At 38.9% G+C, this 19,566-nt stretch overlaps 1 protein-coding gene across 1 annotated transcript in view; it reads left to right on the forward strand.

Annotated features, from left to right (window-relative positions):
• The first annotated feature begins 633 nt into the window (after positions 1–633).
• ADGRF1 (adhesion G protein-coupled receptor F1) overlaps positions 634–19,566 on the forward strand; it is a 62,015-nt gene continuing 43,082 nt past the window's right edge. The window contains exons 1-3 of the mRNA XM_023213075.1: positions 634–668; positions 15,215–15,332; positions 19,005–19,068. The gene's annotated coding sequence lies outside the window, so the exon portion shown is untranslated. The remainder of the gene's footprint in view (positions 669–15,214; positions 15,333–19,004; positions 19,069–19,566) is intronic.

Raw genomic sequence — 19,566 nt, forward strand, 5'->3', positions numbered from 1 at the left:
TGTATTCATAGTATATACGCTACCCGATCATTAGTCATTTCATAGCCAAGCCAGGTGTCAGGTTGACTTGCCTGATATCACAGCACTGTGTTCAAATAACCTTGTTTCACTTACTAATGGCCCTAAAGCACGAGAGTAGTACTGCTGGTAATTCAGATGTACCAAAGAAAAGCCGTAAAGTGCTTTCTTTATGTGAAAAGGTGAAAGTTCTTGACTTAATAAGGAAACAAAAAGAATTGTATGCTGAGGCTGCTAAGATCTATGGTAAGAACAACTCTTCTACCCATGAAATTGTGAGGAAGGAAAAAGGAATTCATGCTAGTTTTACTGTCACACTTTAAACTGCAAAAGGTAAGCCCACAGTGCATAAAAGCCTAGTTAAGATGAAAAAAGACAAACGTGTGGGTGATATGGTTTTGCTCTGTGTTCCCACCAAAATCTCAAGCTGAATTGTAATCCCCAGTGTTGGAAGTGGAGCCTGGTGGGAGGTGATTGGATCAAGGGGGTGGTTTCTAATGGTTTAGTACCATCCCCACAGTGCTGTCTCATGATAGAGTTCTCACGAGATCTGGTTATTTAAACACATGTAGCACCTCCCACTTCACTCTCTGTCTGCTGTCCGCCATGGGAAGCCTGTGCTTGCTTCCCCTTCACCTTCCATCATAATTGTAAGTTTCCTGAGGACTCTCCAGAAGCCAAAGCCTGTACAGCCCACCGAACTGTGAGCCAATTAAACCTCTTTTCTTTACAAATTACCCAAACTCAGGTTTGTCTTTATAGTAGTGCAGGAATGGACTGACACAATGGATGAAATACATGAACAAAAATGTTTTCTGATTGACAGCATTTGGGTTTGGTATTCTCCTTAGTTTCAGGCATCCACTGGGGATCTTGGAATATATTCCCCACAGATAACGGGGGACTGCAATACTTTTCATATAGTCTCTCTTTATTTTCCCCTTTATTTTCTGCTGATTAGAAGTCTGATATGGGTCTCATTAGGCTAAAGTCAGGGCATCAGCAGGGCTGTGTTCCTTATTGGGGAAGAAAATACTTCCAATTTATTTATGTTGTCGGCAGAACTCAGTTCCTTGTAGTACTGAGGTCTATGCTTCCTTGCTGGCTGTCAGCCAGGGGCTGGTCTTTGCTCTTAATGGCTGCCCACTTTCCTTCTCATGCTTTCTATGTTCTCCTGAAGGCCTCGCTATGGTCCTTGCATAGATGCCCCTGCACTTCAGAGCCTGCAACTGTGTGTCGGTCTCTCTCTCACGCTTCAAATCTCTTTCACTTCCCCTTCTGTTGCATCTCTCTTGCATCCTGTTTTGCCACATACCTCTTCTGCTTCTAACTGAAGAAACTTCTCTGCTTCTAAGGGTTTACGTCATTAGATTAGACACAACCAGGTAATCCAGGATAATCTCTCATTTTTAAGGTCAATTGACTAGTGCCTTTAATTACATCTGTAAACTTTGGCCACGTAAAGTCATATATTCACAGATTATGGGGATTAGGGAATGGCTATATCTGGGGACGGGAAAGGCATTATTGTGCTTACTATAGCAGTAAACTAAAAAGGAAAATACAATTTAGCTCTACCAGCGCATTTGTGCATACAAGTGTGTGTAAGGCAGAGCTAAATAACTTTTCAAGTTCTTTCTGGTCAAACTTTTAAAAATCCACCCTTTGATATTTTCTGCGTCTCACAAAATGACCTGCCACTTACTGAAAGGCAACACTTGAGAAAAAAGGAAAATGATTGTATTCTGAGTATCAAACACTATTTTCTTTGTGGCTTCCTTCCACCGTTACCTGCCCCTCTCCTTCCAGGGTGTTTCTGAGTATTTAGGGATAAGCTGGCCATCTAGCATGTGACAACAGATTGGGAGCAAAGAGGAGGAGAAAAGGAGAGGGCCAAAGGAAAAGGAAGGGAAAGGGGAAGAGGAAAAGGAGAATGTACTGGGGAAGAGAGAGGAAAAGGAGGAAGAAAGAAAGAAGAAATAAGTCATGGTGTTGAAAGGATGCAGAAGGTCATTTGGCTATAAGGATGCTACCGATCCTCCATTTGCAAAACTACTTGGCATAGTCATCGTGAGGCACAGATACATGAACGCACATAGGGCCCATGCTTCACGGAGCTTTTGTGAAAATCAGAAAAGATATCCCCTCTGAGCAGATGTAGGACATAGCTTAGCAAGTGTTGGAGATACTTGCTGGGTTGTCCATCTCTGACTGGACCAGTGCCCTTGGGAAGGCACAGTGTCCATGGCTGTATGCAGTGACCCTGACAATGGCTGCCATGGACAGCTAGCTGCCTGCCCACTATGGGAAGAGTGGCCTTGGACTGCTGCATAGAGTTGGCCTTGGACTGTGGTCACTCTTACCAGGGTCCTTCTCCTGCAATGCCTAGGGGAAAACCTGGAATCAGACAGGTTTTGTCTGGTTACTGATTGGATTAGGGCTCTTAGATCAGAGATCTGCCCTTCTTTTCCAGCCAAAAGAAGTCTCCAATTCCCTGCTCTTCCCATTTCTTAATTCTCGCTGGGGTTAGTCACCCGGTCAGTGTTAAAGGAAGCCAAAAATCTGGCCATTTCTCCTAGCACCCTCCCTATTTACAGGAAGCTAAATGACGGCGACTGTCCAGTCCTTACTGGCTGTTTCCTTTGAGACAGTGGCCAGAGGGAGGGGTGGAGCCGAGGCAGGAAGGAAGAACAATGTTGTTGTTTAACACTGCTTGGCTCAGCAGATGAAAGCCTCCAGGCCTTTGGCTGGAGATAGCACAGAAAGGCATGGGCAGAGCCAAACTTCAATCCTTCCTCATCAGTGTTTACACCAGGGAGTCCAGGGCACTGCCCTGCTGGCAGCCTGGGTGCTAGCAGCTTTCTGCTCATGGCCTGATTGGAGAGAGATTCCAGATTCTGGAATGGGTAGAGGGAAGCAAGAACATGTCCTGTTCACTTGGAGGGAATGGAGGCCTCTAGAGTGGCCAGATGTGCAGGTCACTTGGCTTCAGGGTGATTCACCCTCCTACACTCAGGACCACATGTGCCAGGAGAATCTCAAAAATGGAGCAAGAAGAGGTCTTACATTAGGATCTGGTTCAGCTTTCTGCCTTTAGCTAGGGAGAATGGAATCAGCCCATTTTACAGATAAAACAACCAAAGCCTGGCCTTACCTTAGGTTATATAGCTACAAAGTAAGAGATTGGGGGAGGAAGGAGGATAAGGTAGAAACATAGTCTCTGGTCCCCTTGTGGGGACACTCTGCTGGCCAACCCAGACCAGCATCAGCAAAACTGTAGAATTAGTGTCTGTTTGCCTTCTCCCCGCCCCACCAACCCACACACATAGCATCACCTCTTTTTCAAGTGTTGCCTATCATCCAAAACTTGACTGTGTGGTGTTGATTATTTAAGGGATGCCATTCCCACAGGAACTGCAGGGAGACTTTATGGAGGAGAATTTGATTCAGGCTTTAAGTCTCAGTAAGTTAAAATCTCAGGATTTGAAGAAATGGAGAGGAGACAATTGGATATTCTGGGAAGCAGCTTTTTAGAAAGCATTTATTATATGCTAGTCATTGGTGAAGCACGCAGCATACATTATCTCATTTAATCTTTACAGCAACCCTCTAAGGTAGAAATTAATTGTTCTAGGCTCATGGATGAGGCTTGGGAGGTGAAATACCTTGTTCAACATCACTAGCTGATTGATCAAGTATAACTGGATTCGAACCCAGCAGTTGTCTCCTGTTTTTAACCTCTGCACTTGCTTCTCATGGTAGAAAAGGAGAGACAAAAGGGTATTCTGAGAAGAAATGGTGAACGGAGTTGGATTGGCAGAGTGTGTGCAATGTATATACATTTTCCAGGGTCAGACATGGCTTAGGTGCTCAGAACACTCTTGGGCATCTGCTGATCCAACACTTAGCCATTATACTGGTGATATGGAAAACCCTGCTGTATCACTGTATGAGGGATCACCAGAATTCAATTTTGTAGGATATAGGATAAGATCATTGTTAGGCTAATGAGATGACATGGATGAGCCCAATCATCACCAGTCCTGTTAGAACCCAATTCCTGTCATTACAGGTGAAGCAGTTTCACTGTTGTTGTTTACTTAACCATGTATTTTGTTAATCTATATGCTCCCTCAGGGTGAGAATCACTGGGAATCACTAGTGCTTAGCTTGGGTAAGCCAAGCTTTTTCCAATTACATCTGTCCTCTCCACTGGCTCTCAATGAAGCTAATTAAATCAAATCTATTTTGACTTAATACATTTAACATTTATGATACATATTATCTTGGATAGAGTAATAAAGAAGCTAGACAGACTTAAGGCCTTCATTGCCTTGTTCTCAAATGCTTGAACTCTTTTAAAGAATCTAAAAGCAATAATTTGAATTTATATTCTGGGACCAAAATAAGAACTTTACAGGGACTTTTTTTTTTTTTTTAATTCAATAGGTGCAGAAACACTATGTTTATGCAATGCACAAATAGGGGAACTTCAACCTCTCAAATGCCCTAAGACTTCTTGTAAAGTTTGCTTTAAACCATATACTTAAAGTCTTGTGATTTTTAAATGTGAAAAAAGAGACATTAAGGAATTATTTAAAGATAAATGATGAAAAACTCAGGAATCCAAGGTGGACAGACTTGTTTTTCAGAGCCAGCTTTTCCACTAATTGTGTGACTTTTGGTGAGCTAGCCAACCTTTCAAAGCCTTGGTTTCATCATCTGTAAAAAGGAAGAAAAATAGAACTCACCACAGGTGGTTACATTGTGAAATTTAATTAAGAATCTACATGTAAAATTCCTGGCACTAGTAAGTGTTCCATAAATGCTCTGTGAGGAGGTGAAATAAATTAGTGGGACAGCCTCAGTTATTTCCATCCAAAGTCTATTTGCGTCTCCAAGGAAGGGGTAGGTGCAAAGAGGTATGGGTGCAGGAGTGTTGTGGTGTTTGTTGTGAGACAACAGCATGAAGAGGTGGCTTCAGCAGGTCCCGCGAGTCGGTGGGAAAATTGCTCAGGTATTGCTATGCCTGGAGAAAATTCGCGACCCCATAACTCCCAACATAGAGAAAGGTGGATCCTCACATTTTCTTTGAAGGGCAGATTTCTTCATTTCTTAGTGCAGAAATCTATTCTGTGAAATGTTATACCACTTTTCTAAAAACTCCCACAATAGTGGTCAGCAAAAAGCATCTTTTTGTTTCCATTGGATTTTATTTTCATACCTCTTATGCAAGCCAAATACGTAATGTGTCCTGATGCCTAGAAGAGCTGATATTAGTAACTCTGCATATTTGCTGTTCCTAAGTGGTCACTCTGAAAAGACATTGTCCTTGGAGACTTCTCGGGATGTTGGGCCATGGTACAACAGTAACGATGCGTGTTGATTGAGTCTGAAGGGTCCAGCAATTGCTACAGCTAGTCAGGGTTGTTGGGGACAGTTGGGCTTAGCATGGGCTCTTCACGTGTTTCATACCATGTTGTGAGAGATGTCAGGGGGATCTGGGTGGCCAAGGTGACCCAGATGAAGTGCTAGACATTTTCCATACAATAGAAAAGGGATGGCAAGCTCTTGGCCCATTGGTGTCTTCTGTATAATGTCCATTACCTCACTGATTTTTCATTATTTCTGGTTGGTGAAACAGATGCGTCTCAATAATATAGTACAATTTTGTAGTTTTCAAATAACAAGGTAAAACTCAATCATGTAGAATCTCAGAAGAGCTACATCAAAAATCTAGAGCCATGGATTGGAAAACTCTGGGCTGGACAGTTTGTAGTTAGTTAACTTGGGTGCGATGGCCGATTTAATATGTCAACTTGACTAGGCCATGAAGTGCCCAGATATTTGGTCAGACATTCTTTTATGAGGGTGAGATTAGCATTTGAATTGGTAGACTGAGTAAAGCAGGCTGCCCTCCCTGTGTGGTAGCCTTCATTAGTTGAAGGTCTGAATACAACACACAGTCTGATTCTCTTGAATAAGAGGGAACTTTACCCATCTGACTGCTTGAGCTAAAGCATAGAGCTACCACTACTGGCTCTTCTGGTTCTCAGGCCTGCAGACTCACACTGGAAGTTACGCATCATCTCTGGGTCTCCAGCTTGCTGAGTGCAGATCCTGGGACTTCTCAGCCTCCACAATCACATGAGCCGGTTTCTTACAATAAATCTTTGTTATCTATCTATCTATCCATCCAACCATCCATCTATCCACCTCTCTCTTTCTCTTTTACCTATTGATTATCTTTCTCTGAAGAACCATGACTAATACACTCAGTAAATTAAACATGCTTTTATCTGGCCATGTTGCTATGCTCAGGCATTTGATAGGCATTTAAGTTTGCTTTTCCAGAGTTAAGTATCTGTACTTAACTGGCCTGCTGCCTAACTATGAGTAGGTGTGTAAGGGAATCATGAAAAAGAATGTGGATTTATCATGACAAACTTATACCCCCTCCAAAATTCTCTAGATTTATGTGGATTTGTTTAAAAGTTTTCATTAAAAAGTTTTATATGTGACAAATTACAAATGAGGTTTCCAGCTTATAAAGTATAAGTATGAGCATGTTATCAAACCATGTGAATAAGGGCTAACAGAATGTAGGAAAGTCACACTAAGCTTGAGAATAATTAACATTCTGCTTGTAGATCTAAAAAATTAAAGCTAAATTCAATTAAAGAAAATCTTTTAAAAGAGGTTAAAATAACTTTCATGAGATGTTGCTATATGCTGGAGACTGAACAAATTTAGCAAAGGGTAAAAATTTTAATATATGATAGCACCATGATGCTTTATCAAGAGAAGCAGGAAAAGAAAAAAAGTAGAACTCCAATCTCTGAAAAGTGACATAATAGGGTATGTTGGCTTTCCCACCACATGTTCTTTTGTGCCAATTATGAGAACAGGAGAAGACCAGAAGATGTAGCATATTGTAAGGTTTTAATTAACTTCTTAAGTTATTATGGTTAGTCTCCTCTTTGTTGTTTTTATTGAACATAGGCAGGCAACAGGCATTGGAAATGTTTATTGTAAGGTCTAATACTAATCTCAAATTATTTTTGCATTTGTATTCTTTACTACACAAAATTGTCAGCTCTTTATATCCTGGGACTTGGTATACTTCTTACTGTGTCTGACACAGTACTTACCTTAGTTCTGTGATCATCTACTAAAACAGACATTGAAACACTATAAGCATTAGCTGGCATCTTCAGTAAGTGTAATCCAAAGTAGACCATGAGTGATCCTGAAGGAAGAGTATAGGTTAAAACCAAGGAAAGTAATATCTTGCATTTGTACAACATGGTTTTTCCATAGAGTGCAAAGTCCTCATTATTGCTTACATTTTCAGGTGTCTTGCTAAGAATATTGTATTGCTTCCTGGGTAGTATTCCATTGTATGGTTATATCTGAATTTATTTGTTCTTTCACCTGTTCATGAACATTGGATTGCTTTTAGATTTTGTTGCAAATGAATCTACGAATATTGCATACAACTCTTTTTTTTTTTTTTTTTTTTTTTTTTTTTTGAGACAGGGTTTCACTCTGTTACCCAGGCTGGAGTGCAGTGGTTTGATCATAGATCACTGCAACCTTGACTTCCTGGGCTCAAACAATCCTTCTGCCTCAGCCTCCTGAACAGATAGGACTACAGGCATGTGCCACCACATTTGGCTAATGTTTAATTTTTTGAGAGATGGGATCTCACCATGTCACCCAGGCTGGTCTCAAACTCCTGGCCTCAAGTTATCCTCCCATCTCTGCCTCCCAAAGTGCTGGGATTATAGGTGTCAACCACCATGCCTGGCCTACACAATAATTTATGTTGGTCTATTACCTTCATTTCCCTTGGGTAAATATCTACAAGTGGGATTGCTGGGTCAAATTGTAAGTGCATATTTAATCTTATAACTAAAAGTAACAATTGTCATTAACAATCAACAATGGTTAAATTAATAATTGTCAAACTATTTTCTGAAGTGATTGTATGATTTTACATATCTACAATTTTACGAGTGTTATGGTTGTTTAGTACCCTTGCCAATACTTTATATTGTTGGAAAGCAGGAGACTATGCCACATGATCAATCACCTATTAAGTATACCTACATATACATATATGTATGTGTACATATAAATGGTGTTCCAAGAAAATTTTTAACAGTTGATGACACAAGTATAAAATTATACTTTAGAGAAGTTAGACTCTAAATGTGTTAGTTGCGAGTGGATGTTGCTTCTGAGAAAAATATTTTCTAATTTTGTTCATCTCATTTTTTGTCCTCCCTTATTAATAATCAGTGTCAATGCTTACTCAGGCATTGAACACATATTTCACAGGAAAGCTTTGGGCCTTATTCCTCATCATTCACAGTACCCTGCCCCCCACCATGCTCTTGCAGGCAGAAGGGCTGCCAAGGTGAGGAAGGGGAGAAAAAGAAAGGGGTTACTGGAGATAGATCAAAAATTGTGCATGGCCTGACCCTACTTGCATTTCATCTGTGTGCAGGGAAATAGAAACTCCCTACAAATACACATGATACCCCAGCACCATAAAGAAGGAGCAGAAACAATAATAAGTAACCAGGACAGAAAAATCATTGCAAAAATGAGTGTACTTTATGTGTCTCTCTGCTTTCTCTCTTTTTATTCCCTTCTTTCTTTGTGAAATACCTATATTTCTCTTTGAAGATATATCCTTCATCCATTTGCCCCAGAAGTGCCCATTTGCCCTTTCGTGGTAAACTTGCAATAGAACCTCATCCTGGGTGGAAATATTTTCTATCATCAGGTTCGATTTCTTTTTATATTTTAATGATACGTGAAGGCATACAACCACACCTCACAAACCTTGGGAGGTAACTGAGGAATCTTCTGCGTTTTTTCATACATTCAAAAATATTTTTAATATTACTCCTGCCTAGTTGTTAGATTCATTCCTTGATAATGGGTTTAATCATAATCCTGAAAGACACAATCCTGAACACCATATTTCTGAAGGTTGGAATCCTGAAAAATCAAAACCCTAAAAATGTAATTCTGGAAAAAATAATTTAAAAGATATTTATTTTCATTTTTAAAAGGGGGTTCATTTGAGAAACATTATAGAAAAACAACAGAACACTTCATAGTCCACTTTCCCCAATAAAATAGGCAATACATGTTTTTCACCTAAAGTGATGGCAACAAAAGCCAAAATTGACAAATGGGAACTAATTAAACTAAAGAGCTTCTGCACAGCAAAAGAAACTACCATCAGAGTGAACAGGCAACTTACAGAATAGGTGAAAATTTTTGCAATCTATCTGTCTGACAAGGGGCTAATATCTAGAATCTACAAAGAACTTACAAAAATTTACAAGAAAAAAACAACCCCATCAAAAAGTGGGTGAAGGATATGAACAGACACTTCTCAAAAGAAGACATTTACGTGGCCAATGAACATATGAAAAAAAGCTCATCATCACTGGTCATTAGAGAAATGCAAATCAAAACCACAACGAGATACCATCTCACGCCGGTTAGAAGGTGATCATTAAAAAGCTGGGAAAAAACAGATGCTGGAGAGGATGTGGAGAAATAGGAACACTTTTACACTGTTGGTAGGAATGTAAATTAGCTCAACCATTGTGGAAGACAGTGTGGTGATTCCTCAAGGATCTAGAACCAGAAATACCATTTGACCCAGCAATCCCTTTACTGGGTATATACCCAAAGGATTATAAATCATTCTACGATGAAGACTCATGCACATGTACGTTTATTGCAGCACTATTCACAATAGCAAAGACTTGGAACCAACCCAAATGCCCATCAATGATAGACTAGATTAAGAAAATGTGACACATATACACCATGGAATACTACACAGCCATAAAAAGGATGAGTTCATGTCCTTTGCAGGGGCATGCATGAAGCTGGAAACCATCATTCTCAGCAAACTAACACAGGAACAGAAAACCAAACACTGCATGTTCTCACTCATAAGTGGGATTTGAACAATGAGAACACATGGACACAGGGAGGGGAACATCACACACCGGGGCCTGTCGGGAGGTGGGGGGCTAGGGGAGGGACAGCATTAGGAGAAATACCTAATGTAGATGACAGGTTGATGGGTGCAGCAAACCACCATGGCACATGTATACCTATGTAACAAACCTGCAAATTCTGCACATGTATTCCAGAACTTAAATTATAATAAAAATATGTTTTTGCAAGCCCACTTAGGTATACTAGGAACAATTGCATGGGTATAAGTTATGAGCAGATGACTGTATTCATAAATAGATCAAAAAGTGAAATGTATAAATCATGTATCGCTATGGCTGGTAATTGTGTACACTCAGCTTTATAACTGCAACAATCTGAAATGCTGTGATGGACAACCCACGTCTTTTGACAAGATCAATAGAAACCTGGGATCACTCGCCACCGTACATGCAGTCACCCAAAGAGCCGAGCCCTTGAGCAGTTTTATCTTTTACAAAAGCAGATGCACTAAAAGGACATTTCTTTATTTATTAAGGGAGTTTCAATATTTTTACATATACACAAAATGCTTACACATAAAGTCAAATGCACTTTCATGGAGTCAAGTTTATAAAAAATGCATACAATGAATTAGAACTCCTCTAAAAGTCTTTACACAATTTATACCTCCAGTATTGGAAATGAGGCAAAGATGAAATATATAGCATAGCAAATTGTGAAAAATAATGCTGTCAATTTAAAATAGTTTGAGAATCAAAAATTTAAAAAGAAAAAAACAACAAACTAAAAGAAAATTTACCAGATAAAAAAGCAATTACAGGGATAGATTATGAACAATTGCACATAGGTGGTTTATCAGAGCTGGCCAACTTTCACTATCATTAGCTCTATTTTGAAGTGTTGCATCGAGATGAATAGTAGCTTTTTCCAAGGGTATGATTCTCCTTGGAGAATATGTTCACTTTCATTTTCTATATGGTGCTGCTCTTTTTGAAATCATTCTGTGATTCAGTATACAACATGAGCATTCCTTATTGTTTTCCCATCTTCTGTACCACACTTCTAGTTGCTTTGTGCGTGCAGTCCATTCCACATGCAATCACATACAGACTACACATTTGGTGGGAACTATACCGCTGATCGAACCCCAACACTGTTGTATGAGTGTCTTCATATCCTACCATGCACATAATTATTTTTAAACTAGGCAGTAACTTTGCTGGCTTCTTCAGGGAAATTGGCTTTAATTCATTAAAAGATCCTGGAATTTCATCAGCTGAAAGGAATGCCAGTGCAGACAAATAATGGACTTTTTTTTGAGATGAGTCTCACTCTGTCACCCAGGCTGGCGTGCAGTGGTGCAATCTTGACTCACTGCAACCTCTGCCTCCTAGGTTCAAGTGATTCTCCTGCCTCAGCCTCTTGAGTAGCTGGGAATACAGGCGCATGCCACCACGCCCAGCTAATTTTTATGTTTTTAGTAGAGATGGGGGTTTCACCATGTTGGCCAGGCTGGTCTCGAACTCCTGACCTCAGATGATCACCCACTTTGGTCCCCCAAAGTGTTGGGATTACAGGCGTGAGCCACCGCATCCAGCCTAAATAATGCATTTTTAAAATGAAGCTTTCATCATTGCCTTATCACATGGCCAATCCAGTCATCTGAATTGCCCTCCAAATGCAAATAAAGACAAAAACAAGGTAATAGTTCTGCCTGACATAATACAACTAACACGATGCAACTACCTTGCTTACAGCTGAAAACTCATTCATACCTTCCCCAGAATTCGGCTTTCAGGGTTTCAACATTTGGATTTATTGTGATTTTCAAGATTTTAGACTTTAGAGATTTTGATCTTTCAGTATTTCAACTCAAATTATGGTTGAAATTATAGATTATCATGTTCAAAGTTGTGTATTTCAGAATTCTGATCAGCACTGATTATTTTATTTTATTTGAGGTGTGTGGGGAGGAGGAAAGTCAAGGTTATTCTAAAGTTTATATGAACAAATTAATAAGTAGAAATAGAAAGAAAAATTCTGAAAAGGAAGAAAAATGAGGAATAATTATTCTATTAGATATGAAATATATAATGAAGTCACAATAAACAGAGTATTAAGATGTTCTTGAGTAGACACAAGCAAATGAAATGAACACAAAGTCCATGAATTGACCCAAAGCCACATAGGAATTTAGTATTTAACAAAGGTAGTGTCTCAAATCAGGAGGGAAAAGATATATTATTCAGTTCATGGTGTGAAACAAATGGGTAGGTCAATGCAAAACAATGTTATCAGCACAAGTTAGTTGCTACAGATTGTTCAGACCCTGTATTGCAAGAAAAAGATGGCTACTTTAGAAACAGAAGTAAAATTAAAAAACGAAAGTCCATACATTCTGGGGCTTGTCAGAGAGAAGATGTAACTAATTCTTATCTCTAATTAATAAAATATAAAACTGAGATGATCTTGGTTTGGATATAAAAACAATTATATCCAAGCCTAATAACAAGAAGTGAGTGACGGATATGGCCTTCAACTCTTTTTGCTTCAACATTGGGAATGAGTAGGCTCAAAGTAAGTCTTTTAGGTGGATAAAATTGCTCCAGAAAAGAAACCAAAGATGTGGCTCTGCCACTGACGCCCGATAGACTAAAGGTACTGCGTGGAAAAGAGTATGAGACATATATAATGCCACGTGCAGCTGATTGGAATGAAAGAAATGAAGTGACAACTATGTTTTAAGAGCATTGTACTGACAAGAGAGCCACTAGCTGTAGTAAAAGGGATTGTAACTTTCTTGCTTGAAGCCCGAAATTCATTCAACATATTACCTGCGATTCACATTTATCACACGTTTCTCTTTTTTAAATATTTATTTATTTATTTATTTATTTATTTATTTATTTATTTATGAGCTGGAGTTTCTCTCTGTTGCCCAGGCTGCATTGCAGTGTTGCAATCTCAACTCATTGCAACCTCCGCCTCCCAGGTTCAGGCGATTCTCCTGCTTCAGCCTTCTGAGTAGCTGGCATTACAGGCATGCAGTACCATGCCAGACTAATTTTTGCAGTTTTAGTAAAGATGGGGTTTCGTCATGTTGGCAAGGCTGGTCTCCAACTCCAGACTTCAAGTGATCTGTCCACCTTGGCCTCCCCAAGTTTTGGGATTACAGGCGTGAGCACCATGCCCAGCACAAATGTTTCTTATGGAGGTCATGACCATATGGTTTCCAAGAACAATTTCTTTGCTGCCCATTGACCAGACAAGAAGCAAATGCCATATATTGTCAGATTTCTCTTACGGCAGCTTTACCCCGCTCTTAGTACCAATTTCTGTATTAGTCTGCTTAAGCTAGGTTACAATATAGTAACAACCTCAAAATTTCAATTGCTCAAAACAAAAACAGTTCATGTCTTGCATGTATAATATATTTTAAACAAATACAATTCATCACATCTGTTCATGGACTTTTAGATTACTTTCAATCTTCACATATTAGAAATAATTCTGCATTGTATACGTATAATTTTGCACATATTCAAGTATGTGTGTAAGCTATATTTCTAGAAATAGAATTGCTAACTCAAGTGATATGTAAATGTAAACATTTGGTACAGATTTACTTATTTATATTCCCACTAGCTATATATGACACTACCTATTTCCTCCTACGTACATCAATATTGTCATTAACACTTTTGATCTTTTACCTGAGAGGTAAAAATAATATTCCATCATTGCTTTAGTCTTCATTTTTCAAGTTATCCTAGATGTTTTCTTGCTTTTCATGGACTTTAGAACTATTTGTATGCTTTTTTATGGATTTATTTATATCCTTTTGTCTATTTGTCTGGTTGATTGTCTTTTTTCATTGATTCCAAAGAACTATTTGCATATTTGGAAAAATGTATTAAATAAATTGAAAATACCTATTCTTTTTCCAGATCATTATTTTTATTTGGATGCTGTTCATTGTATTGCCGGCCATGCAGAATCTTTTCTCCTTTTTATGTAAAGATACCAAAAAATATATCATTTTTTTTCTTTTTGTGACATCTGGGTTTTGTTCTTACTTTAGGAATACCTTTGCCATTAAACCAATACATTATTTAAAGAATGTATCAACAACAACTGTTTTCTTCTACTATCTTTATAGTTTCATATATTGTGTTTATATTTTTAATCCAGATAAAATTAACTTTGGTGTAAATTGTGAGAGAAGAATATGCATTTATACAATTTATAACTGGTAAAGTGGGTGCTTTTGTAGGTGAAGATCAATTAGTTGTGGAACAAGGGTAGTTTACTGAATACGCTTTTGTAATTTTGAGTTTTCTACCCTGTTCATGTAAAATTTACCAACATTTTATTAAAAGAAGCTGTTATGCAGAAACATTATTGACTTTTATGCAAAAACATTAAGAAAGCAGCTCCAATTGAATGTGACCCTGCAGGAATACAAACCAATGTTGTCAGATCTTCTCATTTTCCAAAAGAAGCTGAAATTTGGGTTTTCATGTGAAATCCCCTGATGTTTAAATGTCAGCAACTAATTCAGAGTTACAAAAACAATGCATGGTCCAAACAAAACACATCTGCAGGCCAGATGAGGCCCACAGGGTGCCAGTTTGAGACCTGTGTTTTAAACACTTTTTCTTATCCTCAAAGATTCATGTAAGTGCCTCTTCTATAGCCTTCCGTGGCACAATGTGTTCAGTCCCTATCGTAACATATTTTAACTGATTGTTGCTGGCCTACCTTCTCCATTATAGATGCTTGAAGAGTGTATTTACAGATTTTGGTCCTGGGGCTTAACACAGTGTCTTGCACCTAGTAGACATTTAATATAAATGCTTGTTTAATGAATAAATAGATGAATGAATGAATGAATGAATGAATGAATGAACTCTGCTCCAAGAAGAATCTATGTCCTGAAAAACTGGACAAGGCAACCCAGGTCACAGAGGTTACCTGGTTTGGACCGCTCTCCCGCCTCCTCCCTTAAGTCTCTCAGTCACCTTCATGGTAAATTAAGTGATTATACTCCATAGTGATTTTGTAAACAGGTGGCCTCTACAACATTGTGAATCTTGGCCACTAGATGTCTCTCTTTGCCTAAAGGACATTTGGAAGTACGGGAGTCAACCTGGGGTTTGTTGAAACAATACGTAAGTGAAAAAGAATGTTCTAATCTCAGGTCACATCTTCAGATGTTTGTTCTCATGAGGAAGTTGAGCACGGCCACAACACCAGAGAAAAAGTGCCCAGGGATGGAATCAGCTTAATTTTGTTCTAGAAGAACTTCTCATCCACAGGTATGGACCCTTTGCACTCTGAGTCTGTTGGGTGTTAGCCTCTAATCCAGCAGACTCATGAGTGTTCTCCGGAAGCCTTGCTTGTGTTATTTCTCTCTGATGCTATAGGCTAATGGAAAAATGCATCTTACTGTAAAGGGTCTGGAACTCTAGAATCTGCATGTAAAAAGCAGGATTCTTGTAAGATATAGCAGGTTCTCCACTGAGGCTGTCCTGACCCTGTAGAATTCCTGAGCATCCTGTGATTGCAGGGGATGTGTTCTGGTGCCTGCAGCTGTACCTTTCCAGTGGCCTCACAATAATCTTTTGAGCTTGGAGTGGTAGACTTCTTGGTGCTGTATAACTCTTATTTTAAACACAGAGTGAGCGGGAAAAAGGATTATCATTTATTTTATAGGTTATAGCTTTCTCTTCTCAGTGTTATCTCTGTGCATTCTGTACAGAGAATAATAATTGTGTACCAATACTGTACAATCTGAACTGATTAAAGGCTCAGATGGCGTCTTGACCGACTGCCAGATTTACCCAGGACCTTGAATTTAGTGACACTTGAAGCTTGCTTCTTGAATAAAATGAAGTGTGGACTCTATAGGACTTTGATGGCTCTCCAATTTATTATGGAAGGTTCAGATGATAAGAATGTTCTGTCTCATTAATACCTGTGTTTGCCTTTGCTTTTTCTTTGATTATTTAGCAAGAGTCAGGCACTTCTATTTGTATTTTCCATCTATCTTTAGGAATCAGTAGAGAATAGGGTAACAGAACAGACTTTGAAGTCAGGTCGTGTTGACTTTCTGGCTCACCATTCACCTAACTGCTCGATGCCTTGACTCCATTATCTATAAAATAAGGTTGCAGAGAGTATAAAAACACATGAAAACTGATCACAACAGTACTTGGAACATAGGAAGTACTCAGTTAATGTTGGCTGATCCACCACAAAAAAAGTGAAATATGCCAGGTAAAGAAAGACAAACTTCACATGTTCTCACTGATTTGTGGGAGCTAAAAATTAGAACAATTAAACTGATGGAAGTAGAGAAAAGAATGATGGTTTCCAGAGGCTGGGAAGAGGGGAAGAGTAGTGGGCAGTGCAGGAGTGGGGATGGTTAGTGGGTACAAAAATACTAGGTAGAATAAATAAGATCTAGTATTTGATAGCACAACAGGGTGACTATATTCAACAACAATTTATTATTTAAAAATACCTAAAAGTGTATAATTGGAATGTTTGTAACACAAAGAAATGATACTGCATAACCTCAAATGTTTGAGGTGATGATTACATATTGTATGCCTGTATCAAAATATCTAATGTACCCCATAAAAATATATACCTACTATGTGTTCATACAAATTAAAAACAAAAAATTTAAAAAAATGTTTGCTGAACCAGGAACTGTGACTTACACCTGTAATTACAACACTTCGGGAGGCTGAGGTAGGCGGATCGCTTTGAGCTCAGGAGTTCAAGACCAGCCTGGGCAACATGGCGAAACCCTGCCTCTACAAAAACTACAAAAATTAGCTGGGCATTGGTGGCTCACGCCTGTGGTCCCAGCTGCTTGGGGGGCTGAGGCTGGAGAATCGCTTGAGCCCGGGAAGTGGAGGTTGCAGTGAGCTGAGATAATGCCACTGCACTCCAGCCCAGGTAACAGAATGAGACCCCATCTCAACAACAACAACAAAATGTTGGCTGATACTAAGTGCTTGATAGTTCTTCTCTTCCTCGAATTAGCTGTCCAGGTCTCAATTATAACACAATGCCACCCTACCCCACTGATAAAAGCAATTTCTCACAAGTCACCTCGTCCAACGCTTGTCCTTAGGTAGCTTCATAATTTCAAACCCACCTCTCCTTATCTTAAGCCCTAGTTCCGAGTAGTATGAAGAGCCTGTATCAGCTTTGATAAGACTTTTATCATAGTAGTCAGAAAAATCGTCTCACTGAAATTTACAGTTTATACTCAACTCTTCTCTTTTTAACTCCTCCTTTCAGTTAAAAAAATTATACTTGCTATATATATATATATATATATATATATACATATACATATATTTAATGCTTTCAAACATTTTGCAACTATGGAATAGAACCACCTGAAACAGTCCAGGGCCTTTTACACTCTTGCATCATCACATCACTCAAGTCTGCCATTTGTGTTTGCAGTCCCTGGGGTAAAATTTCTCTATGACCAGACTCAAAGAATGTACAGCACTTTCGATGGATGGACATGGGCATCAGGGTCCTTCTCTAGTTGGGTTCCTGTCCTTTTCTGGTTCACCTGCTGATCTGTCTCATTTAGATATTGTCTCACACCCAGTAGTCACTCAGGGACAGTTTGCTGACATATGAATTTAGATAACTAGTTCCAGAAACATGATTCTGTTTGCCATTTTCTTTCCAGGACTCAGGCTTCTTGCTGTTTATTTGTGGGACCCTGCTCTTTTGCTGGGAAACCAAGCCATCAGACTCTTCACTAAACCAACACCAACAAATGAAGTTAGAAGGCTTGAAACTCTTCCTTAGCCCCAGGCCTTTCTTCTTCTCTCTCCTTTTTTTTTTTTTTTTTTTTTTTCTAGCATTTGTGGAATGTAAAGTTGACCAGATGAACCAAAATAATTTGTTTACCTGGCTTCTTATGCTCAAGTGAACACCTTGTTTATGCCTGTGAAACATTATAATCAAACTAGAGAGGCAACAAACTCCACAGCTCAGCACTCAGAAGGTTAGCTTTGTCCTGAGCTCTTAAGGTAACAAGATGGCCGAATGCTGCCACAGTGCATAAACCCATGCTGCTTCTTTTTGCACTGTGTCCTTTGCAAAGACCAGAGAGCTCTTCAAACTCACCAGGAAGTACTGAGGAATTTAGTGCTGCGTGCACTAACAGATTCTTAGCAGGAAATTAGAAGGGGTGAGTAAAGTGCTTTTTGGTGAGTCATCAGTTTCAAAAACACACCTTATTTCTGAAACAATCTGAATATTGTACATACTTGACTTCCTTCTATTAAACACAGAATTAAAAGGCTATGAAATGCATTCATCTGTTTGGATTCAGATTTTCTCCAAAACCAATTCACTCATGGAATCGTTGATATCTACTTGTTGCCTCACCTACTAGTGTCTGCTAAAGTGTTTTTGGTCTAATGAGACAATGTAGTGTTTCCTTTGGTTCTGAGGGCCATACGTTGGCCCCTAGGAAGTTATTGGGCTGCAATGGCACAATGAGTCAAAGGTGGGTGACAGAGCTTCCATCTCAGCTTCAACCCCTCACCACCTTAAACTCCACACTAGTTGGTCATTTTAACTGTTTGCACCCAATTCCATGGCCACTTTCTTGCCCTAGTGATTAGTAGATTATCAATTCCTATTTATAAACACATTCCTACTAGGATGTCAGTGAATTACTGTAAACACTTGCAATTTAATATAGACAATAGGAAAGGTGTGGCCCTGAACTGAGAAGATGGCACCTCTCATCTTAAAACTTCTGACATTGAACCTACTGAGTAAGAGTATGTATTTCTGGAAGTCTTTAACCTTTTGGAATGGAAATTTGGTCTCCAGTTATAACTGATGGACTGTGAAACAGGCAAAACCCTGCAGAAAACAAGCTGAAGGAGAATGGAATTAATTCGACTAAATTATGAGATTAACTTTTTTCCACCCAGGCTGATGGGGGACAAAGGAACAATGGTTGAAGCTTGAGTCTACCTGACAATTGGAGTTTGTCAGGTAAGCCCCATTCTCTTGATAATTTTTTCAGTGGGCTAGACCTAGACCCAATCATAATGAGTATGATATGGATCAGTGGCCCAGCTGGTCTGGAAGACAAGTGGGTCATACGGGGTTTAGGCCCACATGGCACTAAAGGTCTTCAGCGTGCAATTAGAAGCTCAAATGTTGATGGGAATATTGTTCACTCTAAAAAAGATGTTTCTATTAGAATTTACTTACTCTTTCATGAAAACATAGATGCTTCCTCTTTTCCGATTGTGAGAACAATGTACCTGACTAGCTTTCCCTTTTCTTTAACTATTAGGAAGTTCTGTCCCTAGATATAAGTTTCAAATTTATGAAACAGTAATTTCAGGGGTTATTATTTGCATTACTTTTCTTAATTGACTCTTTAGTTTTATAGTTTCCTTTTTTATAGTTTGTATAGAGCTTTTATAATGATTTTAAAATTGTTATTCTCACACTATTTTTTTTTGTGCATTAACATTGTAAGCC

This window comes from Piliocolobus tephrosceles, chromosome 5 (genome assembly GCF_002776525.5).
Source record: "Piliocolobus tephrosceles isolate RC106 chromosome 5, ASM277652v3, whole genome shotgun sequence".
In the NCBI taxonomy this organism is placed as follows: Eukaryota; Metazoa; Chordata; class Mammalia; order Primates; family Cercopithecidae; genus Piliocolobus; species Piliocolobus tephrosceles.